Source organism: Macaca mulatta, chromosome 1, assembly GCF_049350105.2.
Source record: "Macaca mulatta isolate MMU2019108-1 chromosome 1, T2T-MMU8v2.0, whole genome shotgun sequence".
In the NCBI taxonomy this organism is placed as follows: Eukaryota; Metazoa; Chordata; class Mammalia; order Primates; family Cercopithecidae; genus Macaca; species Macaca mulatta.
Genome location: NC_133406.1, coordinates 28,906,116 through 28,921,235, shown reverse-complemented (window position 1 = coordinate 28,921,235; position 15,120 = coordinate 28,906,116). Strand labels below are relative to the sequence as shown.

The 15,120-nt window shown below is 43.2% G+C and overlaps 1 pseudogene; it reads right to left on the bottom strand.

The window, feature by feature from the left end:
• Positions 1–10,197: 10,197 nt before the first annotated feature.
• On the bottom strand, positions 10,198–10,935 carry LOC100425470 (ganglioside GM2 activator pseudogene; annotated as a pseudogene).
• Between the last annotated feature and the right edge of the window lie 4,185 nt (positions 10,936–15,120).

The following is a 15,120-nucleotide window of genomic DNA, read 5'->3' as shown; positions in this document are numbered from 1 at the left end:
ATTATGTTCCCAGGAGGATTATGGCTGCCTCTGCTGTGTCATCCTGGTTGCCAGGGAAATGGGAGAAATCCAGCAGTGATTGGCTTCCTCCAACTTCCGTGCAGCCAGCAAGGCCAGTCTCATTCCTGCTGTGCCCTGGCAACAGCACCGAGTTTATATTCAGGCAGCTGGCATGCAGGGCTGAGCTCTTGCCCCAGGCTGTAAGCTTCCCTCCTGAGAAGGCTAGCAGGACTTTCAGGCCTTGCCCCCCTCCCTAAACCCAAAGGTCTGCCTAAACCTTTGGCTGTAGCTTCTGAGCTCCTATCTGCACTTCCTGTTCACACCCTGAATTCTGCTCAGAAAAATTCGTGCTTGGTCAAAATTATTAAAAAGTTCAGCTAGAATCTTCTTTCACCCTTTGACCCTTCCCTAATTCCTCTGGCTTGGCCTTCCCCAAGGACCCCTGTGAGATAAAGTTAGGGATGGTTTCCTTGAGCTCAAACTGGGGACTGGGAGTGCCTACAAGGCTTTTCCCGCTGCTTTTTCTACTTTTTAAATTTTGCTCAGCTCCCTAAATCTGTTTTAGCTCTAGGTAAAGTTAAATTCTTCTCCTGTGATCTGGATTTTCAGGTTCCCTAGTGGGGATGTGTGTTTGGAGGCAGGCTTTCCCCCTCTCACACGTTGGGAACTCACAGGTTTTCTACTGTCTCATAGAGTTTGCAACAGCAAACTGCTTCTTTCAGAGGGTCTGTGAATTCTTTCAGTTTTCCTGATATGTTCCTGCAGTGGTTCTTGGAGCAAAATTTCACGATATGAGTCTCTACAAGCTGTTCTGTTCATCCAAGTGGGAGCTGCACGTTAGTCCTGTCTCCTATCTGCCATTTTCTTTCTCACTGCACCCTCTTAGGTTTTTTTCCTGTTTTTTTTTTTTTTTTTTTTTTTTTTCTTTTTTCCGAGACAGAGTCTCCCTCTGCCATCCAGGCTGGAGTGCAGTGGCATGATCTTGGCTCACTGCAATCTCCACCTCCCAGGTTCAAGCAATTCTCATTCCTCAGCCTCCTAAGTAGCTGGGATTACAGGCACCTGGTCTTTTTAAAAATTTTTTATTTTTATTTTTAGTAGAGACAGGGTTTCACCAGGTTGGCCAGACTGGTCTCAAACTTCTAACCCCAAGTGACCTGCCTGCCTCAGCCTCCCAGAGTGCTGGAATTACAGGCATGAGCCACTGCCCCCGGACTACATTTTTAAAGACTTCTTTTGTGGCCTAACATATCTGTTCTGGAGTAGGTTCTGTGTGTATACTTGAGAGGAATGTGTATTTTTCTGGGGTTGGATGTATTGTCGTATGTATGTCATTCAGGTCCATTTGATCTAAAGCAAGCTTGTCCAACCCATGGCCTGTGGGCTACGTGCAGCCCAGGATAGCTTTGAATGTGACCCAACACAAATTCATAAACTTTCTTAAAATATTATGAGATTCTTTTTTTCTTTTAGCTAATCAGCTATTGTTGGTGTATTTTATATGTAGCTCAAGACAATTCTTCTTCTTCCAATGTTGCTCAGGGAAGCCGAAAGATTGGATACCCGTGGTCTAATGTGTAGTTCAAATCCAATGTTTCCTTATTGATTTTTTGTCTGGATGATCTGTTCATTATCGAAAATAGGGTATGAAAGTCTCCTACTATTATTGTATTGCAATATATCTTTCTCTTTGGATCTGTTAATATTTGCTTCATATATTTAGGAGCTCCAGTGTTGGGTGTGTATATATTTACAGTTGTTATATCCTTCTCTCTAAATGTCTGAAATAAAATTATCATATCCTTTTGATAACTTGACCCCTTTATCACTATATTATGACAATTTTAATCTAGTTTTTACAGTTTTTTACTTAAGGTCTATTTTGTCTGTTATAAATATTGCCACTCCTCCTCTCTTTTGGTTTCCATTTACATGAAATATCTGTTTCCATCTCTTCACTTTTAGTCTAAATGTGTCTTTATGATTTAATTGTATAGGCAGCATATGGTTAAACCTTTTTTTCTTTTTTAAACATATTTAGGCATTCTCTGTCTTTTGATTGGAGAATTTAATCCATTTACTTTTTTTTTTTTTTTGAGACAGAGTTTCACTCTTTTTGTCCAGGCTGGAGTGCATGATCTCGGCTCACCACAGCCTCTGCCTCCTGGGTTCAAGCAATTCTCCTGCCTCAGCCTCCCAAGCAACTGGGATTACAGGTATGTGCTTCCATGCCTGGCTAATTTTGTATTTTTAGTAGAGACAGGGTTTCTCCATGTTGGTCAGGCTGGTCTCAAACTCCCAACCTCAGGTGATCCACCTGACTTGGCATCCCAAAGTGCTGGGATTACAGGCATGAGCCATCACACCCAGCAATCCATTTACATTTAAAGTAATTGTTGACAGGTAAGAAATTGTGATTGCCGTTTTGTTAATTGTTTACTGACTGTTTTGTAGTTCCTTTCTTCTAATCTTGCTGTGTTCCTTTGTGATTTGTTGAATTTTTGTAGTGGTGTGCTTCGATTTCTTTTTCTTTATCTTTTGTGTATCTACTAGAGATTTTTTCTTTGTAGTTACTATGAGGCTTGCATAAAGTATCTTATAGTTATAACATTCTAATTTATGTTAATAACGGCTTAACTTCAAGCACATACAAAAACTGTATACTTTTACTTCTCCCTTATCCCATTTTATGCTATTGTAGTTACACTTTACATCTTTTATAGTGTATTTTCATTAACAAATTATGGTAGCTATATGTTTTTAATTATTTATTTTATTTTTTATAGACAGAGTCTTGTTATGTTGTCTAGGCTGGTTTCAAATTCCTGAGCTCAAGTGATCCTCCTACCTCAGCCTCCTGAGTAGCTGGGACAGGTGCATGACACTGCACCTGGCATAGAGTTATTTCAAATACTTTTAATTCCTGTTTTTAAACACAACTTTATGTGGACTCCTACTATACACAGCCTATAATCCAGTTTGGCTGAATTTTCTCCTATCTCCTGAGAAGCATCTTAAGGCACCTGTACTGAACACAGTTTGAGAACCTTTGATCTGGTGTAAATCTCTCATGTACAAATGTGAAGGTTGAGGTTCAGAGAAGGGTAAAGACTTTTCTAAAGTTACTCAGATTGTTAGTGGCCAAGTTGTGGCTCTGAACTTGAAAGTTTAGAAAATGGCAATTCCCTTCTTCCAGTTGTCCTGGTCAAAAATCTTGAACTAATCCTTGAGTCTTCTCTTTCCTTCACACCCCAGTTCTTGCTGTCCATTATCAACTGCCCTTCAAAAATACATTCAGAATCAGACAATCTCTCCCTTCTACTGTGCTACAACTTTGATCCCAGTCACCATCATTTCTCTACTGCAATAGCATCCTGAATCATCTCTATGCTTTTCTCATTTTCCCCCTTCCTCCTTACCTCCCTTACTGGCTTTATTCAACACTGCAACCACAGTGATCCTTTTAAAAATACCATATTTAATTGAATCTAAGATGCCACCAATTTAAGATGCACTATTATCTTTTAAAATTTGTTCAATTTAATTTTTTTATAGAGATGGGGGTGTCACTATGTTGCCCACGGTGGTCTTGAACTCCTGGGTTCGAGCAATCCTCCTGCCTTGGCCTCCCAAAGTGCTGGGAATATAAGCATGAGCCATTGCACCTGGTCTCACCATTATCTTATATATTACTAAGAAAGAAAGATGCTTCCAGTCGTATGATGATTTTTATTTTATTTATTTATTTATTTATTGCTTCCTGCCCTTAGACACAACACATGATGATTTAAAAAGTCTTTAAAGATATATTTTGAGACACAGTTTCACTCTGTCATACAGGCTGGAGTGTGCTGGTGCAATCATGACTCACTGCAGCCTCACCCTTTCAGGCTCATGCAATCCTCCTGCCTCAGCCTCCTGAGTAGCTGGGACTACAGGTGTGCACCACCATGCCTAGCTAATTTTTAATTTTTTTGTTTTTTTAGAAATGGGGTCTCACTATGTTGCCCATGCTGGTCTTGAACTCCTGGGCTCAAGAAATCCTCCTGCCTCAGCCTCCCAAAATGTTGGGATTATAGGCATGAGCCACTGTGCCTGGCCCATATGATGATTTAATACTTTCCATCACTTACATTTTGTTTTTGGTCAGTAAAAGCTCTTTATTCATTCACACATGGCAGCCTTGCAGTAGTTACAAAGTAAGATGGAGCAGGTCCTGCCTCTAAGAACTCTAAGCAGATATTTGGGGAGTTCAGAGATCATTGTAACACCAATTGCTACTGTGGAAGCTCCAGGTGGGGAGAGGTGTTGATGCGGTTTGGCTGTGTCCCCACCCAAATCTCATCTCGAATTGTATTCTCCACATGTCAAGGGAGGGACCTGTAATCCCCACGTGTCGAGGATGGGAAGTGACTGGATTATGGTGGCCATGTCCCCCATGCCATTCTCCTGACAATGAGTGAGTTTCACGAGATCTTGATGGCTTTAAAAGTGGCAGTATTTCCTGTGCCTACTCTCACTCTCTCTCCTGCTGTCTTGCTTACCCTTTGCCTTCCACCATTTTTTGTAAATGTCCTGAGGCTGCCTCATCCATGTGGATCTGTGAGTTAATTAAGCCTCTTTCCTTTATAAATTACCTACTCTCACTATTTCTTTACAGCAGTGTGAAAATGGACTAATACAGGTGTCATAGAGATGTTGCGGAAACATCTGGCAGTCTGTGGGGTTGACCTTCACACAATTTTTGTTTTTGCCTTCGTGCTTTCCTCCAGAAAAGCTTCTCTGCTCTCCTGAGGCTGTTAGATGTTCCACCCATGTGCTCCCTCAGCTCCTTCTACTTACCTGTCACTTAATACTGTCTTCGGGTTACCTGCTTACTTGTGTGTTTTCTTCTTAGGATGCTAAGGTATTTGAGGATAAAGATTGTGCCATGGCTTGGTGAAGCTGCTCACAACTGTAATCCCAGTGCTTTGGGAGGCTGAAGCAGGAAAATCACTTGAGCTCGGGAGTTTGAGACCAGCCTGGGCAACATAGTGAGACCCCATCTCTCCAAAAAAAAAAAAAAAGGTGGTGGTGGGGTGTGTGTGTGTGTGTGTGTGTGTGTGTGTGTGTGTGTGTGTCAGGCCTCTGAGCCCAAGCTAAGCCATCATATCCCCTGTGACCTGCACGTATACATCCAGATGGCCTGAAGCAACTGAAGATCCACAAAACGAGTGAAAATAGCTGTAACTAATGACATTCCACCATGGTGACTTGTTTCTCCCCCACCCTTGAGAAGGTTCTTTGTAATCTCCCCCATCCGTAAGAAGGTTCTTTGTAGTTCTCCCCACCCTTGAGAATGTACTTTGTGAGATCCACCCCCTGCCAGCAAAACATTGCTCCTAACTCCACTGCCTGTCCCAAAACCTATAAGGACTAACGATAATCCCACCACCCTTTGCTGACTCTCTTTTCGGACTCAGCCCACCTGCACCCAGGTGAAATAAACACAGCCTTGTTGCTCACATAAAGCCTGTTTGGTGGTCTCTTCACATGAACGCGCATGACAGTGTGTGCCTGTAGTCTCAGCTGAGCATGAGGATTGCCTAAGCCCAGGAGATCGAGGCTGCAGTGAGCGGTAATCACACTGTGGCAGGCCAGGTCCCACTGATGTAGGCCTCCATAACAGCTGTCTCAGCACTGACTGAGGGGTTAAGTTAAATATTGAAAGCTGAAAGAGCTAGTGGCCTTGTACAAAGTCTGGAATGTGACAAAAGCCCACCAAGAGTTTTGCCTAGGCTTTTCTTAGGCCTTAAAGCATGACAGGATAATGAAGGAATTCTTAACAGAACCTGTTCAGGATTAAACAAGTTTTATTGTGGGCCTGAAGAAACTCTCCAGGCCTCCACAAACAAGCTTTATTGGGGACTAAAGTAACTCCCCAAACCTCCATGACTTAGCAGGAGACAAGATAACAGTAATCCCCCCAGCACCTGGACCCATTTAGATGAAGTAAATTTACTGAGGCTCCAGAGGAAGATCTTCAGGACTCAGATCTTAGTCATAGGTTAAAAGAAGTTAATCGCTTATGTCTTTAGGTGAATGCACACTTACACGTACACATATAGCTTAGAAGGTATATAAGCTTTGGAAAACTTTGTAATTTTGAGTTGGTCTGGTGATCATTTCCAGCCCTTCTCCCTGTAATCAGTTACAGAAATAAAAACTCTCTTCTCTCCCAGTTCATCTGCATCTCGTTATTGGGCCATGAGAATAAGCAACCCGACCCTCGGTTTGGTCTGGGAACACCACCACTGGACCTCAGCCTGGGTGACAGAACGAGACTCCGTTTCAAACAAACAAACAAAACTAAATAAAGGGATTGTGCCTCACTTATTATAGGATCTTCAGGAACTACAGAAACAGCCTCATTGTCTGGGGTAAATACCAAGGTTCTTGATCTCATGGCCAAGGAAATCAAGGATGCAGACGCATACAGAATGAGATTGGAGCAGGAGTTTAAAAGGTGAGGAAAAAGAAGAGCTCTCTGTCACAGAGAGGGGTCCAAACCAATTGCAAATTGTAGTAAGAATGTCAGGGTTTTTGGCCCGGCGCGGTGGCTCAAGCCTGTAATCCCAGCACTTTGGGAGGCCGAGACGGGTGGATCACGAGGTCAGGAAATCGAGACCATCCTGGCTAACATGGTGAAACCCCGTCTCTACTAAAAAAAAAATACAAAAAACTAGCCGGGCGAGATGGCGGGCGCCTGTAGTCCCAGCTACTGGGGAGGCTGAGGCAGGAGAATGGCGTAAACCCGCGAGGCGGAGCTTGCAGTGAGCTGAGATCCGGCCACTGCACTCCAGTCTGGGCGACAGAGCGAGACTCCGTCTCAAAAAAAAAAAAAAAAAAAAAAAAAAAAAAAAGAATGTCAGGGTTTTTAAAAAATGGGCTAGTGATGGGGGGGAGGGAGTTGTCTTATCTCCATAGGGCCTGAAGAACCAGTTAGGACCAGGCATGCCACCTGCATAGAGCAGAGTTTCTAATAGCCCCACCCCATTCTTTGATTGTGCAGGCAGGCTCTTAGTTTGTGCTGCTCTGCTGCTGCTTATCTGCGTGTGCTAAAAGGGGAGGGAGAGTTTCTATGCCCATTCCCAGGCACCTTCTTGCAGCTGCAGACATCCCCCACCCAGTGCATGCTTCCAGCTTCTCTATCTTAGGCTAAAGAAAGGGAAAGGAATGTGCTTATTAAGGTGCACTGTTTTTACTGGGGCCCATTGTACGTTTGTGAAGTTTGGTGACCACCAGGAAGCTTCCCACTCTGTGTCCAGATTGCTTATCTGTGTTTTACAGCCTGATCTTCCAGGCTGCTCTTTGTTACAAGAGAAGTGATTTCTTTGAACTGCATGAGGTTAGAAAGGGAGCAATTTCTGAGCTGCTTTTTGTTAGAAAGTTTTCTGCTGGGAAGTCTCTTCATCCTATCGTCTGTCTGTCTATCTATCTATCTATCTATCTATCTATCTATCTATCTATCTGTCTATCTGATTTCTTTCTATCTCCTGTATCACTATTATAGTGATGACATACAACAAACGATGAATTGCTGGTTTTTTTTTTTTTTTTTTTTTTTTTGAGATGGAGTCTCCCTCTGTCGCCCAGGCTGGAGTGCAGTGGCGCGATCTCGGCTCACTGCAAGCTCCGCCTCCTGGGTTCACGCCATTCTCCTGCCTCAGCCTCCCGAGTAGCTGGGACTACAGGCGCCCACAACCGCGCCCGGCTAATTTTTTGTATTTTTAGTAGAGACGGGGTTTCACCGTGGTCTCGATCTCCTGACCTTGTGATCCGCCCGCCTCGGCCTCCCAAAGTGCTGGGATTACAGGCGTGAGCCACCGCGCCCTGCCGAATTGCTGTTTGTTAAATTAATCAATGTTATATAGGCTGGTTGTATTATCAATCCCCAGGCATTAGAAAAAAGCCTGAGTTCCCCAAAACTTCATTTACTACATATACCAGCAATTATCCTGCCAAACTTAAGAAAAAAACACTGTTTTTTACTCTAAGGGATACCATTATGTAAGATGACCAGCCCTGGGAAAATCACTATGATTGGTCATCCTACACTCATGGTAATAGCACACAAGCCTTTACAATTTTATCGTCACCCCATGGAGCTTTTATGTCTGCACTTGTATATTTTTAAAGGAGTTCAAAATCAGACTTTGTGCCTCTGCATATACTTAAAATTTTTTTCTTCTTAAAACTATATTTTTAAGTTCACATGATATATATGACAGATTAAATTACAGTCATCCTTGACTCCCCCAATTTTTTCTTCTACATAATTAATTACTATTTTTAGTTTGCATATATCCTTGGGGTCTTTATCCATTTATATACATGTTTATACAAATAAACTGATGAAAATACACAGTATTATTTTAGGAGTGCTTATTTTAAAAATATATTATGCAAATTGTTTTTTACTTAAAAATTCGCTATAGTTCATTTTAATGAGAACTCTATAGCATTTATCACATATAATTAAACATAACTAAATATAAAAGACAATCCAGCCTGGGCAACATGGCAAAACTCTGTCTCTACAAAAATTACAAAAGTTAGCTGGACTTGGTGGTGTGTGCCTGTTGTGCCAGCTACACAGGAGGCTGAGGTGGGAGGATAGCTTGAGGCTGGAAGGTTGAGGCTGCATTGAGCTGTAATCACACCATTGCACTCCAGCCTGGGTGACAGAGTGAGGCCCTGTCTGAAAAAAAAAAAAAAAAAAAAAAAAAAAACGAAGAGTAGTTTTTGTATCAATCTAGTTATTCCTAAGGAGTTAATAATAACTCTCTCTCTCTCTCTTTTTTTTCTCCCTGAGACAGAGTCCCACTCTGTTGTCCAGGATGGAGTACAGTGGCACGATCTTGGCTCACTGCAACCTCCTCCCCTGGGGTTCAAGTGATTCTGGTGCCTCCCCGAGTAGCTGGGACTTCAGGCACATGCCTGGCTAATTTTTGTATTTTTAGTAGAGAGGGGGTTTCACCATGTTGGTCAGGCTGGTCTCAAACTCCTGGGCTCAAGTGACCTGCTCACCTCAGCCTCCGAAAGTGCTGGGATTACAGGTGTGAGCCACCACACCTGCCTTTTTCTTTTCTTTTTTTTTCTTTTTGCAAGTTAAAAATATTTATTGCTATTCTAGGCTTCAAATGAGCCCCATAACTCTGGTCCGACATGTGGTTCAGAAGTTGTCATGGCATAACAGGGTGGTGGACGAATCCAGGCAGCCTGACCTTGAGTCCACCTTATCTTCCTTGGACTCCTGCTCCACAAAGCAGCTGTTGGTGGGGCCAACTCTTTCTCATCTGCCTCATTCACCCTGCAGAACTCCAAGACTGGGGCAGGCAGCCTCCTAATCCCCACAGCTCACATATGAGAGGCTGCCCATACCTCTCCTAGAACTGGAAGAGCCTTCTCCTTAAGATCAGACACGATGGATTTGGCCCTGTGGAGAGAGAAGTGGTGCCACAGGAGTTGTTTTAAGAGGAGAAGGCATGCACCGTCTTAGATCAGAGGTTGCAATATGGCCACCCACAAGCTGACTTTCCCCACTCACATGTCTGCTCGGCCCCTTTGGACTGCACAGTATTTAAGAAAAATAATTGCTGGGCACGATGGCTCATGCCAGTAATCTCAGCACTTTGGGAGGCTGAGGCGGGCGGATCATGATGTCAAGAGATTGCGACCATCCTCACCAACATGGTGAAACCCTGTCTCTACTAAAAATACAAAAATTAGCTGGGCGTGGTGGTGTGTACCTGTAGTCCCAGCTACTCAGGAGGCTGAGGTAGGAGAAGCGCTTAAATCTGGGAGGTGGAGGTTGCCGTGGGCTGGGATCGTGCCATTGCATTCCAGCCTGGGTGACAGGGCGAGACTCTGTCTCCAAAAAAAAAAAAAAAGAAAAACCAAACTGTCCAACTCATCCTCCCTTAGGTCAGGGCTGCTTGTCCCAGCCTAAAATGTAAGTGGCACAAAATGGTTTTCAGTGAGGGTAGCTGACTCATTGCAGAAAGGGGCTTGAAGAGGGGCAGAGAGTCAAAATTTGGCCTTGGCACACATGAGACAAAGGAAAAGGAACCTTCCTCACATCCCTTCATTCTGCTGTGGCTAATGCCATGTTATATTCCCTTTAGAGAGACAGCAATTCTTTTTTTTTTTTTTTTTTTTTTGAGAGGGAGTCTCGCTCTGTTGCCCAGGCTGGAGTGCAGTGGCGCAGTCTTGGCTCACTGCAAGCTCCGCCTCCTGGGTTCAGGCCATTCTCCTGCCTCAGCCTTCCAAGTAGCTGGGACTACAGGCGCCCGCCACCGGTTTCACCTTGTTAGCCAGGATGGGAGAGACAGCAATCTTGATGCAGCTCAGATGCTTTCCTCCACTGCTCAGGATGCTCTCAATGCGGTAGTTTCTGGTGCTGAGCCAGCTGGGCAGCTCCAGGTCAGGCACAGTGAACTCACTCATGGTGAGTAGGTGCCTTCTTTGAAGGGACAGTAGCAAAGAAGCCCATAGGTATGCAGGGGCTCTGGGCAGGGCTCCCCAGGAGGAATTAAAGTATCAAGCACATCACAGAAGTTTTCATAGGCACAGCTGCCAATCTGTTCCATGCATGAGATCTTGACCCAGAAGCCAGCCACTTCCTTCCCTACAGTTAATTCCACCTTCAGAGGATATTTGAGGGGGACACTGGTCTTGCCCTCAGCACTGACGATCACGTTCCCAGGAATGAAAAAAAAACTGGTCGGCTTCCAGAGACAGGCTTCTGATCATCACAGGATCCTTCCCTTTGTCTCAGCTATCCCAGGGAAAGCTACTGATCTGGTTCAGGTGGACGTGGGCAGGGGCTTCTAGGCCTGCCAGAAGCAAGCCCAGGACAATCAGGAGCGGAGCCTCCATCAGGGATTGCACTGTGAAGGGTGAGTCCGCATGGAGTTAACCACCCACATTTTCAATCCTTTAAGTTACAAATCTCAATAAACAAAGTACTGGGAAAAAATTATTCTGGCTTGTGTTGTGATTCTATCTCTTAGCCTGGTGAAAGAGAGACAAAGAGAGCGAGAAGAAGGGAGAAGGGAAACAGAGAAAGGGAATAGTGTGATGGGGTGGGATGACAAGAGAACCTCGATTTATGGTTTCGTCAAGACTGCACACAATGGAGAAGGTCTTTTCTGTAAAAGAAATTAGGAGTGTTGTCACAAACAGGGGAAATACACTAGGCAGTCAAAAATTCCAACTGTCACAGCAGATATTCTATGCTTTTAAGCAAAACTTTTTCAGATGTCAAAATAGTCAGCATATGCATAATTCATGTAATTATGATTGTTTTCCTAAAAGGGAGAAGTCACTTTTCTTGGTAGAAAGATGCTTATATATTCATTGCCCCAAGTGGGCCATTTATCTATTCAACATTTATTGAATATTGATCAATATTTATTGAACATTGATCATGTTTCAGTTACTGTTTTAGGTGTGGTGATAGTGGTGAACAGGATATAAACATTGCCGTCATAGAGATCACATTCTAGCAGGTCAAATAGGTGATTTAAAAAAAAGTAGACAGACTCACATGAAGATTTCAAGTAATAAATCAAGGTAAAAGGAATGGGGGTATTTTGCTTATGGTGAATGTTCTTTAAAGAGTAAAACTTTTGTATATGAGAATGAGGGGCAAGGATATTTATACCATCTCGGGGCATTGTGATATGTTGAATGTGGAAAAAAAAATTACACATGAAGAGGACCCAGGTGTAGCAGTGTACTCAGAGGGATTATTGAGGAGCACACAGAGTAGGAAACACTCAGAGAAGTGTTTGAGGATAGAGGGGTTTTTTTTTTTTTTTTTTTTTTTTTTGAGACGGAGTCTCACTCTGTCGCCCAGGCTGGAGTGCAGTGGCCGGATCTCAGCTCACTGCAAGCTCCGCCTCGCGGGTTTACGCCATTCTCCTGCCTCAGTCTCCCCAGTAGCTGGGACTACAGGCGCCCGCCACCTCTCCCGGCTAGTTTTTTGTATTTTTTAGTGGAGACTGGGTTTCACCATGTTAGCCAGGATGGTCTTGATCTCCTGACCTCGTGATCCGCCCGTCTCGGCCTCCCAAAGTGCTGGGATTACAGGCTTGAGCCACCGCGCCCGGCCCATATAGAGGGGGTTTTGTTGATGACATCTGTGAGTTCCATAGGGCATAGTAGAGATATTTGTGTGGCTCAGGAAGGACAGAAGATTGGACCAGTCAGGTATGTACAGTGTTCTGTGGGGAGAAAAATCTAGTGATGACCCTAAATTTTGGGACTTGGACTTTTGTGGATGACTGAGGTAAATAGGAAGACAAGGCATGATGGCATTAGCTCCTTAGAAGGTGGGAAGTCAGTTCATTTATAGCCTCTTTCTCTGGCTTGGACTCTTGGGTGGTTTCTAGTGGTAAAGACGTGGGAGGAACAATCTCTCCAGGGGCTCCAAGCAAACAATCCCTGTTCTTCAGACTCCTCCTGATGTTCTTTATAGCACACGGTATCTTGATGCCTTACCATGCTGGTCACCCTCTACTGATTGCATTCAGTCAATCAGTGTCATTGTTAGAAAGTGTCTTTTAGAACAGATTATGATATTCTGAATGTGGGCTGGAAAGTATAGAGTGCCCTGAACTTAGTACCTCTTTTGACTTAAATACTATTCTTACATTCATCCACCTGTTTGTGTTTCTCAGTTCATGGTGAGATAATTATTCTGGGACTTTTTTTCCCCCTCAGGAACTGCCATTGTGCTAATTCTTCCTATTATCCTGTAGCTGTAGAATTATACAGTTCTTGAACACAATCAGTCTGACATATTCAATCTAGCACATTTTATAGATGGGAAACAGAGTTCCAGTTAGAGTAAGTGATGAGTGTGATTTGATGTTTTGAATCAAATACTTGGCTGGTTTAGAAAAACACAAGATTAATGAAATCACTTGCAACTAGTTTCAGTTTAGGAAAGTGAATCCAAACCTCTTCCTCTTTGGTAACTGTGGGCTAGTCTAAAGAACAAAGGGACATTCTCCTGGTGGTGGTTGGATTTACCCTTGCATAGTGGGATTTGCCTACAGTCTTGATAGGTCAGATATCTGACCTGGAATTGGGGCAACTTGTCTAGTCACTTTATAGGAGCTGATTTACCTTTGGATTTTTGCTTTCTTTCTTTCTTTTTCTTTTTCTTTTTTTCTTTCTTTCTTTTTCTTTTTCTTTCTTTTTTTTTTTTTTTTTTGAGACAGAGTCTCACTCTTTCTCCCAGGCTGGAGTGCAATGGTGTGATCTTGGCTCACTGCAACTTTTGCCTCCCTGGTTCAAGCAATTCTCCTGCCTCAGCCTCCCAAGTAGCTGGGACTATAGGTGTGCACCACCACGCCTGGCTAACTTTTTTGTATTTTTAGTAGAGATGGAGTTTCACCATGCTGGCGAGGCTGGTCTTGAACTCCTGACCTCAAATGATCCACCTGCCTTGGACTCCCAAAGTACTGGGATTACAGGTGTGAGCAACTGTGCCCAGCTGGAGTCATTTAACTTCTTTAAGCCTCCGTTTTCTCACCTATAAAAGGGGAACAGTGGGCTGGGCAGGGTGGCTCATGCCTGTAATCCCAGTACTTTGGGAGGCCGAGGTGGGTTGATCACCTGAGTTCAGGAGTTCAAGACCAGCCTGGCCAACATGGTGAAACCTTGTCTCTACTAAAAATACAAAAAAAATTAGCTGGGTGTGGTGATGGACACCTGTAATCTCAGTTACTTGGGAGGCTGAGGCAGGAGAATTGCTGCAACCCAGGACACAGAGGTTGCAGTGAGCCGAGATCTCACCATTGCACTCCAGCCGGGGTGACAACAGCAACATTCTGTCTCCAAAAAAAAAAAAAAAAAAAAAAAAAAGGATGGGGGAGGTCGGTGGGCAGGTAGAGTGATACTTGTGTAATAGGGCTATTGTAAATATTAGTGAATGAATGTATAACATTTAGGATGCTGACTGGTAGACACAAAGTAATTGCTCAAGAAATGGTAACTATTTTTATTTTATAGATTTTAAAAAGACAAATTGCTTTGTTTTGAATTAGAACACTAGGAGATGGACTCAAAATCCTAGCTTTTATTTTCTTAGGAATATAACAATAGGAGGAAACAAATGAGGATCTCAACCCTAAGCATTTTTCTGGCTGAGTTTGAGAACACACTCTCACATAGCATGGTCCCAATAAACAAAGTGTCTGGTGGAAACTTCCTATTTCTAGGATATTCAAGGCATGTGAAATAATGGTTTCTAATTTGTAGCACTTGCTTGTATTTTAACTCCATTAGGATGGTCCCATCTGGTGGGACTTAAAGTGTGGTCTACTTTATTTTTTAAAGGTCAATTCTCCATTCCCTACAGATTATACACCTTTAATTCATTAGTTATTACATCTAAAATGCTAGCCAGTATGTTTCCTCCTGGGCAAATTCCAGCTGGGGTATCTCAGGTAAATAGTTTACAGGACAAGCATGAGAGATTTAGGCACTGCTCTCCCATTATTGACCATGGTCTTACTCGTTTATCACCTTGTGACAAAATCTCTTAGAAGCAACATAAAATTCTTTGCAGCTTTTATCGATCTTTCCTTGACATTTATTTTTGTGGTCAGGAATCTATTCTGAAAGTAGCTGTTTAGCTACATATAGCCCTCAGAGCTACTGAAGCTCATGTAAAGCCTGTATCTTAATAGCATCATGAAAATCTAGGTCAGCAGATATTTAACTTAGCTGAAAATAAAATGTTATGTAATGTAGTCTACACTCTCATATTAAAGCAGCTGCTCCATAATAACTTGGCATCATATCTCTCTGAACAAAGTGCATGGCCCCCTGCTAAAAAAGACCAGCACACATATGCTGATACCATGTTTTATTATCAGGAACTATTGTCTAATTACTGTACTCTCTTATTGTAAAAAAAGAATGTTGAGTTCAGGTGCAGTGGCTCACACCTGTAATCCCAACACTTTGGGAGGCTGAGGTGGGAGGACTGCTTGAGCCCAGGAGTTCGAGGCTAGCCTGGGCAACATGGCAAGACCCTTGTCTCTACAAAAAATACAAAAATTA